Source organism: Alligator sinensis, unplaced genomic scaffold (genome assembly GCF_000455745.1).
Source record: "Alligator sinensis unplaced genomic scaffold, ASM45574v1 scaffold32_2, whole genome shotgun sequence".
NCBI classification, from domain to species: domain Eukaryota; kingdom Metazoa; phylum Chordata; order Crocodylia; family Alligatoridae; genus Alligator; species Alligator sinensis.
The window spans coordinates 188,762-200,821 of NW_005842670.1; the positions used below are offsets into that span (position 1 = coordinate 188,762).

The 12,060-nt window shown below is 45.7% G+C and overlaps 1 protein-coding gene and 1 long non-coding RNA gene across 3 annotated transcripts in view; one reads left to right on the top strand and one right to left on the bottom strand.

Annotated features, from left to right (window-relative positions):
* The window catches only part of SSX2IP (SSX family member 2 interacting protein), a 69,260-nt gene extending 60,930 nt beyond the window's left edge, over positions 1-8,330 (bottom strand). Inside the window, exon 1 of one of the 2 annotated variants that reach the window (XM_025215749.1) lies at positions 8,251-8,330. The gene's annotated coding sequence lies outside the window, so the exon portion shown is untranslated. The remainder of the gene's footprint in view (positions 1-8,250) is intronic. The other variant, XM_025215755.1, reaches the window with a different exon arrangement.
* Positions 1-12,060, top strand: part of LOC112551938 — a 46,561-nt gene that overhangs the window by 21,092 nt on the left and 13,409 nt on the right. The window lies entirely within an intron of this gene.

Here is a 12,060-nt window from a genome sequence, read left to right on the forward strand (position 1 = left end):
TTGGAAATGGTCATCAGGCTCTGAGAAATCTTTCAAGTGAGAAAGATATGGAAAGAGATGTTTACACTGCAGACTGCATGCAGCATTGAGATTTATGTATTTATTTCCAATATCCAAATGAGATAGTCATATCTAGAAATATCCATAGGCTATATCAAGGGGCCAGTATCTTACCTTCCAGACCTGTAGGCTTGCAAGTTCATATCCAGGCAGGCATCCTACATTCAAGCCCCAGGCCCAGAGAGCTAGAAGCGTGGATGCCCCCTGTCAATCTTAGTGAAACGGCTGAGAAGCAGCATAATGTGGAGATACTTGAGACTGCTTTAAACAACCCTGCTAATCTCAGAAGCAGTCTAGATACAGCAGCATGGGGCTTCACATTTCTCAGCAGGAAAAGTAGCTTCTCAGAGCTTCATGATTATTTACATCACCCCTGAACCAGATAACACTGAATATAGCATCTGAGGTTCATTTACCTGGACCTCTACCAATATCATATACACCATAACAATTAGTGACAGATAGGTAGGGACAAGGCTAAGCTATTCAATGAGTTTTTTTGCTTCAGTATTCCTGAACAGGGCTCAAGATAAGTCTCCTAATGGGTTCTTAGATGGGCATCAGAGGACACCAGCCCACCAACTGTCGATGCTGACTTGGTGCAGAGTCACTTGGATGCACTGGATGTGTTTAAGTCAACAGGCCCAGGTGAGCTGCATCTGAGAGTACTGAAGGAATTGGCTGATGTCATAGCAGAACCACTGGCACAGCTGTTTGAGCGCTCCTGGAGCTCGGGTCAGGTCCCGGAGGACTGGAAAAGGGCCAATGTGGTCCCTATTTTCAAGAAGGGGAGGAAGGAGGATCTGAGTAATTATAGGCCAGTCAGTCTCACCTCCGTCCTTGGAAAGGTCTTTGAAAAGATTATGAAGGATCATATTTGTGGGAGTCCAGCAGGAAAAATAGTGCAGCAGGGAAACCAGCATGGATTTGTAGCAGGTAGATCGTGCCTGACCAATCTGGTTTCATTTTATGACAGAGTCACAAAATGCTTAGATGCAGGAATAGAGGTGGATGTTGTTTTCCTGGATTTTAGCAAGGCCTTTGATATGGTATTTCATCCCATTCTCATAAATAAATTAAGAGGCTGTGACAGATGTTTACATGGTCCGGTGGGTGGCAAATTGGCTTAGCAGTTGCACCCAGAGAGTGGTAGTAGACAAGTCAGCATCGACCTGGAAGGATGTGGGTAGTGGGTTCCTGCAGGGTTTAGTCCTTGGACCTGTACTGTTCAATATCTTCATCAGTGACTTGGATGTGGGTGTGAAGTGTACTCTGTCCAAGTTTGTGGATGATACTAAATTGTGGGGTGAAGTGCACACTCTGGAGGGTAGGGAACGATTGCAAGCAGACCTGGACAGGTTAGAAAAGTGGGTAGTACACAACAGGATGCAGTACAACAACAGGGTTTAGTCCTTGGACCTGTACTGTTCAATATCTTCATCAGTGACTTGGATGTGGGTGTGAAGTGTACTCTGTCCAAGTTTGTGGATGATACTAAATTGTGGGGTGAAGTGCACACTCTGGAGGGTAGGGAACGATTGCAAGCAGACCTGGACAGGTTAGAAAAGTGGGTAGTACACAACAGGATGCAGTACAACAAGGACAAATATCCAGCATACCTACTGGTTGGGAAGTGACCCTCTCAGCAGCACAGAAGTGGAAAGGGATCTCAGAGTCATAGTGGACTCCAAGATGAACGTGAGTCACCAGTATGACGAAATCATCAGCAAAGCTAACTGCACTTCATCGTGCATCAGCAGATGCATGACAAATAGATCCAAGGAGGTGATACTTCCCCTCTATGCGGCATTGATCAGACCGCAGTTAGAGTACTGAGTCTAGTTTTGGGCACCGTACTTCAAAAAGAATGTTGATAGACTCGAGAGGGTCCAGAAGAGGGCCATTCATATGGTTAGGGGCTTACAGGACAAGCCCTATGAGGAGAGACTCAGGGACCTGGACCTCTTCAGCCTCCACAAGAGAAGGCTGAGAGGTGATCTTGTGGCCACCTACAAATTTATTAGGGGGACGCAGCAAGGGATTGGAGATGCTCTGTTCACTGGGGTGCCTCTTGGGGTAACAAGGAACAATGGTCACAAACTGACAGCAGATTTAGGCTAGATAGCAGGAAAAACTTCTTCACGGTAAGGGTGGCCAGAATTTGGAATGGGCTTCCAGGGGAGGTGGTGCTCTCCCCTACCTTGGGGTCTTTAAGAGAAGGCTGGATAGGCATCTGGCTGGGGTCATCTGACCACAGCACTTTCCTGCCTAGGCAGGAGGTTGGACTCGATGATCTGTTGAGGTCCCTTCCGACCCTAGCATCTATGAATCTATGACCTGCTTATAGTGCCCATCTATTGTCTACATTAGACAGACAGGGAGACCCCTATCTAAGAATGAATGAACTCTGAACTAACATTGGCTTCAGAAAAACACACAAGCTTGTGGCAGAACATTTTAACCTCCCTAGACATTTAATCACTGACCTCAGAGTAGCTGTTCTTAGACAATAAAACTTAAAAAATGAACTTGAATGGGAAATTGCAGAACAAGAAATCATCCACAGACTGGATTCTGTTAAATATGGTCTAAACCAAGACTACAGATTCTTTTCCCATTACCTGGATAAGCTTTCATAACCCACATGGCCTTCGGTGTGTTAATTTTTCTGTCTCCTACTTACCTTGCCTCTCTCAGCAGAGCCCCCTCCATTTTTCTCTCCACTTCCCTGCCCTTGTATTCTAATCACTCCTTTCTACCTAGCAGATCTCTTTCCTGCAGTGCATGTGATAAGGAAGCCACTGCTTACAGAAGCTTATGCTATACATATCTGATTTAGTTAGTTTATAAAGTACAAATTTATCCTCCCTTCTGCAAGGAAATCAGACACTTTCAGTGCAGTTAGAAAATGTGCAAAAATGCCAGTTGTATCAGCTAGGCAGCAGGCAAATTTGTTGATGATCAGACCTTTTCCATCCAGCAGTAGGTTGCTGTTTCCCCAGACATTTTACATATGACAAGAAAGGGTCATGATTTAATTATTGTTGTTCATTGTAGATTTATGCAAAAATGCAGAGTAATTTTATAGGCTAATTTTTCTTTTTTCTTTCCACCAAAGCATGCTCCTACGATGTGTAAGACTCAAATTCAACGTCTATTGAAGTCATTGGAAGACTACCATTGACTTCAATGGGAATTGGATTAGGCCTCCAAAACAACAATTACATGCCTAATTGCATTTTACTACCCACTTCAAAATGCATTCTTTGAAATGCTATTTTGTAAGGGCTGAGAGTTTAGTGTGCTAAACATGTACCAATGTCTATGGATTTAAATAAATGTTATGAGTGTTATTAACATTCCACATTTATAATAGAAGTGTTCATATTGTATCATTATGCTTAACAGCCTTGTTTCCTCTAAGCACCAGAACATTGTCTTTTGGGGGTTCACCTAAGCCGAGGGTGTCAAAAATAAGACCCGCAGGCCAGATCCAGCACGCAGTCACTTCATAGATTTCATAAATTTTATAGACATTAGGGGCTGGAAGGGACCTCGTAAGATCATAGAGTCCAGCCCCCCAGCCTTAGGCAGGAAGTCAGCTGGGATCACAGCAAGAAAAATTTCCAGATGTTTTGTGAAAGAGCCCAGAGTAGGTGCTTTCACCATCTCTGGGGGAAGTCTGTTCCAGACCCTGGACATATGCACTGTAAAGAACTTTTTTCTTATGTCTAGTCTAATTCAGCCTTCCTGGAGTTTATGACCGTTAGACCTTGTTATCCCTTGGGCAGCTCTGGTGAAGAGCTGTTCTCCCAGGTCGTGATGTACTCCTCTTATATAATTGTAGGCTGCCACCAAGTCCCGCCTAAGCCTTCTCTTTTCCAGACTGAAGAATCCCAAATCCTTCAGCCTCTCCTTGTAAGATCCAAGGCCTGGAGGGAAAGCCATATGAGTGGCTCTCCTTTGGACTCTCTCAAGCTTTTCCACATCCCTCCTGAAGCGGGGGGCCCAAAACTGGATGCAGTACTCTAGCTGCGGCCTCACCAAGGCCTAGTAAAGCAGGAGAATGACATCCCTGGTTTTGCTTAAGATGCATCGGTAGATGCACACCAGAGTTTGGTTTGCTTTGCCAGCCACAGCACTGCATTGGTGACTCCTATTCATCTTGTGATCAGTCAGGATCCCCAAGTCTCTTTCCATCATGGTGCTAGTCAGTGCAGCACTGCTAAGCTTGTAAGTATGTTGGGGGTTTTTCCTACTGAAGTGCAGCACCTTACACTTCTCTACATTTAAGACCATCCAGTTTTGGTCAGCCCACCTTGAGAGCATGTTCAAGTTGGCCTGTATCCCCAGCCTGTCCTGCGGTATGACCACCCTCCCCCATAATTTGGTGACATCCATGAACTTTGCCAGTTCGCATCTGACTCCCGACTCCAGATCATTAATGAAGATGTTAAAGAGTACCAGCACAAGTACCAAGCCCTGAGGCTCAGGGTCAGTCCAGGATCCCCCTCCACACTCCCACATACCAGATCCAGCACCAGCCAGAACAAGTGCAGGATCCAGCATGCAGGGAGGGGAGCTCCATGGATCCCCTGCATGCCAGATCTGGCACCTGCTCCAGCCAGCCCAGGACACACACTGCATGCAGTGTCCGTCCCAGACCGGCTGGAGCAAGTGCCATGTGCAGCTTGTTTCCTGATCCAGTCAGAGTGGGTACCACATGCAACACAGTCCCAAACCAACCAGAGGATTCAGCATGCCAGGGGGAATCCAGCCCATGGCACCAGCCCCCTGCTGTTCATCTGGCCTTAGGATCAGTCCTGGGTCCTTCATCTGGAGCCAGATGAGTTTCCCATCTCAGGTCTAAGCTACAGAGCCTCAGCTGCTGCAATTCAGCTATGTCAGCAGAGCTCCTAGGAGAGATGCAGCATATTGTCAAGAGAGCTATGTCACTTTCCTGAGTAGTACAAAATAAACTAACAAAAATCACTCTTCTATCAGCATACCTAGATGCATACTAGGTTCTTGCTGGCAGAACTATATAAGCTAGGGGCTTTTATCTTTTCACAAAGCATAGCTGGGTAGAGTAGACTAAGCCTTCAAAGTCAAAGAGTTTTATTGCCAGCTTCAACTGACTCTGAATTTGTAAGCTAATTCAAGGCTCATGGTAGTAAAGGATAGTGAGTGCTGATTTCAAAACATGTAGAATGCAAGCAAGTGTCATGACGGACTCTCCCAACAGCCCCGCTAAAGGATTTCACTCGTATCCTACACCTCCTATGGAGGTGGAAAAGGATCTTGGAGTCATTATTGACTCCAAGATGAACATGGCTCGGCAGTGTGGGGAGGCGGCTAGGAAGGCCAACTGTACCTTGTTGTGCATCCACAGATGCATTTCAAGCAGGACCAAGGAGGTGATCCTCCCCCTCTATGCGGCACTGGTCAGGCCGCAGCTGGAGTACTGCGTCCAGTTCTGGGAGCCGCACTTTAAGAGGGATGTGGACAGCATCGAGAGGGTCCAGAGGAGGGCCACTCGCATGATCAAGGGACAGCAGGGCAGGTCCTATGAGGAAAGGTTACGGGACCTGAACCTGTTCAGCCTCCAGAAGAGAAGGCTGAGGGGGGATCTTGTGGCGTGCTATAAACTAGTCAGGGGGGAATAACAGGCACTGGGGGAGTCCCTGTTCCCCCGGGCGCCGCCAGGAGTGACCAGGAATAACGGTCACAAGCTGGCAGAGGGAAGGTTTAAGTTGGACATCAGGAGGCGCTACTTCACGGTCAGGGCGGCTAGGGTCTGGAACCAGCTTCCAAGTGAGGTGGTGCAGGCTCCCACCCTGGGGGTTTTTAAGAGGAGGTTAGATGACCATCTTGCTGGGGTCGTTTGACCCCCAGTACTCTTTCCTGCCATGGCAGGGGGTCGGACTAGATGATCTGCCCAGGTCCCTTCCGACCCTAGAAACTATGAAACTATGAAACTACACGGGTCCCTCCCTTTCTACTGTAGTCCTGAGCATCTGCTGATCAGCAACTAATAAACTGTGTGTTGGCTTGATTGTGGGTGGACTTAGGATGGCAGGATGGGGAGTGTGGCCATACCCCCTTCAGCTGTATGGAACATATGCAATGAAGAGATCTCACTGAGCATGTACCACACAGCCAAAAGGGGTGTGGCCACGGCCCCGCATTGTGATGGGGGTGCCAGTGAGCCCCCGTTGAAGTTCCACATGTAGTAGTCCAAGGGTGACAAACATCCATCCCATGGGCCCAGCATGGTCCCTGGAGCCAAATGATCTAATATGTGGGTCGGTGGACTGACCCTATGCACCAGTCCCTGTCCTGCAAGCTACATGCAGCACACGAGCTGGACCCAGCACCAGATGCCCTGCATGCAGCACAAGAGGCCAGCACAGAGCATCACATGGCCCACACCCCAGATCCCCTGTGCCACATGCAGCACCAGGTCCAGTCTTTCATGCCACGTGTGGCTTGCACTGGCCCCAGGGCTCACTGTGCAGGTGGCACTGGGGCCAGCATGGGGTGTGCACTATCCATGGCATATGTGCTGGACCCAGTTCTGCATGTGACACCAGAGGTCGCATACAGCATCCCAGACTGACCCCTTGTCCAGCTCATGCACCACAGCAGTATATGCCCTGTGCTAGCCCTAGGGTCCAGCACATGCTGCATGCAGCACCCAGACTGGACCCAATGCTTCAGGTGCTGTGTAGGGGGCAGTCCAGTTCAGCTCACAGACCAGCCCAGCAGCACTCATCTAACCCATGGGGTCAGATAATTTGATATTCCTGTACTTGTGCAGTAGTAATAGCATTACCCAATAACTGAGATTAGTGCAAAACCTTGATGAAGAATGTCTTGCATCCAAAAGCTTGCCTAACTTTATTCTAACCATACAGTTGGACCAATAAAAGAATCATCCCAAAAAAACTGCAGAAATCACTGCATTTTGCTTAAAGTGCACCTGTATTGATTTTTGAGAAGAGGAGACTAGCAAAGAAAACTGTCCCAAATTACAGTCCAAATTTAATAAACTGTTTGAAAATTCACGTGCTTTTTATTATTAAAAGAAGTCATGGGGCAGTATTGCAGGTATCTATACAAAGAAATGCAGAAAGCAGATGCATATTCTGTTCATGTTTACCTGCATCTTACAATGTGCATGTTTTAAAAATAAACTATGGGAGAAAAACACTGCTTAATTTTCTCAGTCTGGTGTATTAGCATAACAATTTGCCTTGATAAAAAATGTGGATTATTTGATAAGTAAGATGTTACTATGGTGCCAAAGTCAAATATCTGCTTAACCATTAAGAGACCTGCAGAGCTAGAAACCCAGGTGAAGAAGGCTCAATATGGCATAATAAAAGGTCACTGATAAAAGACAAATCGGTACGTAAACTGTACCATGTATTGGATAAACCCTCAGACAAACCTGGAATAGCACCGGATACGGGAAGAGCTTCTGATAAATCCCTGGCTAAAGGAAAATGGCTGCAGTAACGGATTCCTTTATGACTGTCAGCCAGGGTATAAGGAATGCTCAGTTGTGTACACGAGCTTTTTCAGACAGTCAAAACAAAAATTTAATCCTTCATCTACAAATATATATATTCCTTATCCCTACGGGAACTACCTAAAAACCCCTCCTCCACAGCCATGCCAATTGGGAGTGCACTATAAATACTCAGCTTACATTACCTTAGACAGAGGAGGACCCCCAAAACCACAACCACAGAATACCACCAACACAGACTGTATCTTAGGAAATGTGATATCACTGAAGATCTATTTTTACCTACGCCGGCTGAATTTTTTTTAATATCTATAAATAGTTGTTATTTTAGAGCCCATTACCGAGCTTTCAGTGCTCCTGTCTTATTTCCATGACAACAGGAAATGCAACCTTCAGGAAAGTTGTCAGAACACTCATAATGTTCAGCTCCTGTGACTGAGACTTGCTGATGGCATTTTAAACAGCAGGAATCCAAAGATTTTTAGGAACCAGCCTCCATTGCTTTGTCCTTATCTCTAAACCAAAGCAGAAAACACCCTAAGAATGGGCATGCTATTTCCTAAGATAATGACTTACAAGGAGCCAGCAAATCCCGACATATGCAGTTATATATACAGTGAAACTATGTAGTCATAATATTCATCAGCTGAACTTACCCCTTTCTTTGAAATGTATTTGTTCCTCAGCTAGAACTCATTTCCCTTCCTGCTCTGACTCAGCACAGATCTGCTGACTTTCGTGTATGCTATGAATCCTAAACAGTTTGCCAGGTTCTCAAGCAATGGAACAGGCTGGATATAATAACATTGGCTAATGGACTGAGGGAGATACATTTGTGGCAGGTGAAAGGTCTTTTGTAGACATGTGTTCATTTTCTTATGTGCTTTTTAAAAAATAGAAAAATATACAAATACCTATGTAACAGTTCTTTTAATCAAACCTAAAAGCATACATCTATCTTATAACTATATAGCCATATTGTAGAACCAAACATTCAGGATTTGAAAAGGGAATAGTAATTTGCAATGCTTCAATTTGTTGATACATACTTGAAGGATACAGAATTTTAGAGAGCAAGTGCTTAACATTTTCTGGAAAAAAAAAAAAAAAATCAGACCCCTTTCAGGTGACAAGTCACTCACCCAAAAAATAGCCACGCCCCCCCGATCACTGGAAAAGAGACATGTTCAGTATTTGTAAATTATGAGATCCAGAATGTATTTTGAAATGTTCTTGTTTCCAGAGGCATCTTCAATAGCAACATACAAGTCAATTGAAAACACAGCTAGAGAAACAGTTGAGGCAAACAGTAGCATTTATTTTCTTGATGGTCAACTTGAAAACCATAGGAGCTAATTTTCAGAGGCAAATTCCAAATGAAGACAATTTGTGGGTGCCCAGCAGCAGTGAAAGTCAGACTGTTCTGGTCTTGGTTTTGGCACTAAATGATGGAGACCTTAACATTTGTGAACTCTTGAAAATCTTGGCTTTAATAATTAAAAATAAAGCAGTAACCAGACCCAATAAATACTAAAATAATGCAGACTTCTCACCCATGACAATGTATTCAAAGGACAAAGTATAAGACAAAAAGCAACAGCACGGTTAATTTTGGTATTAAAACCATGTCATGACAAAGGATAACTACAGGAAAAAATGCTCTAATAAAAGTGATATTGCTCCACAAAATGACTCGTGTATATATAGCCTGCACGCACCCTCACAGATACACACGAGGGATCTTTTCTGCTTGACTATAGGTTTTTTCATCAATAACAACCTGGAGTTTGTGTAACACATTTTGATTCTTTTAGTGAAAGGTGCCAGACTAGTAGACATTGAGGGTGAATTCCCTTTTCTATCCACAGAACAGATGGAGTCTGCATACTAGTATCATTGTCAGCATACCTCGCACCAGCCCTGGAGATAGCACCTCTAGAGGCGAGAGGGCTGTTCAGCTCTGGGCTCCCTAAATGACTTGGGCTCTCTGTTGGGTCTGCCAAAAAATATTTTAATTTGTGCTGGCATTGCTAGGACGTTGGAACACTTTTCGTCACATTATTTAGTCAATGATCAATAGCATGTAGTCTGTGACATAGATTCATAGATTGTAAGGGGCTGGAAGGGATCTTGCAGATCATCGGGTCCAGTCCCCCTGCACTAGGCAGAAAAAGACAACTGGGGTCAAGTGACCCCAGCGAGGTGACCGTCCAGTCTCCTTTTGAAGATTTCCAAGGTAGGTGACTGCACCACCACTGGAGGGAGTTTATTCCACAGTCTGGACACCCTGAATGTGAAGGAGTTTTTCCTGGAACTAAGTCTGAAGTGGCCTTCCAGGAGTTTGTATCCATTGCTCCTGGTATTCCCAGGGGTGCCCTGGTAAACAGCTGTTCACTGAGTTCTTGATGTACTCCACTCCCCTGATGTAGTGTTAAGCTGCTACCAAGTCCCCTCTCAGTTTTCTCTTCCATAGGCTGAAGAGACCCAAGTCCCTCAGCCTCTCCTCGTATGGCTTGTCTTACAAATCCCTGAACTTGAGAGGTCCCAGAGAACAGTCACCCGTATGTTTTTCCACATCTTTGTTGAAGTGTGGCACCCAGAACTGGATGCAGTACTCCAGCTGTGGTCTCACCAGTGCTGAGTACAGTGGAAGTATCACTTCCTTAGTTTTGCATGAGATGCAACAGTTAATGCATGCCAGTGTGTTGTTTGCCCTGCTGGCCATTGCATTGCACTGCCAGCTCATGTTCACGTGATGGTTGATCACTACCCCTAGGTCTCTTTCGGCCATGGTGCAAGTCAAATTATCACCACCGAGCCTGTAGGCATGTTGGGGATTGTTTGTCCTCAGATGGAGCACCTTACACTTCTGAGTGTTTAACTTCATCTGGTTCCGGTCCGCCCAACTCTCCAGCCTGTCCAGGTCCACCTGTATCTGCAGCCTATCTTCTGGCATGACCACGCTCCCCCATAACTTGGTGTCATCCACAAACTTGGCCAGTGAGCTTTTCACCCCCACATCCAAATCATTGATAAAGATGTTGAAAAGCACCGGCCCAAGCACAGACCCCTAAGGGACACTACTAGCCACTTCTCACCAGGATGATACAGATCCGTTCATGAGAACTCTCTGGGTCCTACTATGCAGCCAGTTTTCCAGCCACTGAACTGTTGAGCAGTTAAGCCCACAATCTGCCAATTTTTCCACAAGGATATTGTGGGGTACTAGATCTAAAGCCTTTTGGAAGTCTAGGTATATAATGTCAACCTTCTCTACTGTGTCCAGGTGGCAAGAGACCTGTTCATAGAAGGAGATGAGATTGGTAAGACAAGACCTACCTGCGATGAAGCCATGCTGGTTGTTGTTCAGAATCTTACCCTCAACAAGCGTATCACACATAGATTCTTTAAAGAGTTTTTCCAGGATTTTCCCTGGGATGGAGACTAGGCTGATTAGCCTATAGTTGCTTGGGTCCTCACTCTTTCTGAAGATGGGCACAATGTTGGCTCTCTTCCAATCCTCAGGGATCTCCCCTGGGCACCACGATTTCTGAGAGAGTATTGCCAGGGGTTCCACAATGGCCTCAGCCAGCTCCATCAGCACTCTCATGTGAAGTCCATCTGGTCCGGCTGACTTATAAATGTCTAGCTTTTCTAGTTGGTTGTGCACCAGCTCAGCATCTACAGTGGGAAGGCTATCATTCCTACCATGCTCCCTGTGATCCTTATCTCACTTGTCTTTCCCCTTGGTCCAGTGAAATACCGAAGTAAAGTGGGCACTCAGGAGTTCAGTTTTCTCCTGAATGTCCATTACCAGCTGTCCTGAGGTGTTAAGCAGGGGTCCCACATTTCCATTTGTTTTTCTTCTGCTCCCTACATACCTAAAGAAGGACTTCTTATTGCCTGTGACTCCCTTGGCTAACTTAAACTCAGTCGTCGCCTTAGCTTTCCTAATCATTTCCTTACAAGTGGGAGCCACTGTTGTGTAGCCCTCTTTGAGGACTGTCCCTGGCTTCCACTGTGTGTACCTCTTTTTTTTTTTTTCCAAGAGGACTGCAATATCCCTATCAAGCCAGGGCTTGCAGCCCTTCTGCTACCTTTCCTCTTCATGGGAACGGTTTTCTTTGGTGCTTCAAGGATCGTGTTCTTTAGGAACAACCACTGTTCATGCACCCCATTCACCTTCTGTCCCTAGTCCCACATTGCCTTCCCTACTAATGCCCTGAGCCTGTTGAAGTCAGCATTTTTGAAGTCCAGGACTTCAGTCCTGTTAGTTGATTTGTCAACCTTGCGGTGGACAGTGAACCTGATGTGCTCATAGATTCATAGATGTTAGGGTCGGAAGGGACCTCAATAGATCATCGAGTCTGACCCCCTGCATAGGCAGGGAAGAGGGCTGGGTTCAGATGACCCCAGCTAGATGCTTATCTAAACTCTTGAAGACCCCCAAGGCAGGGGAGAGCACC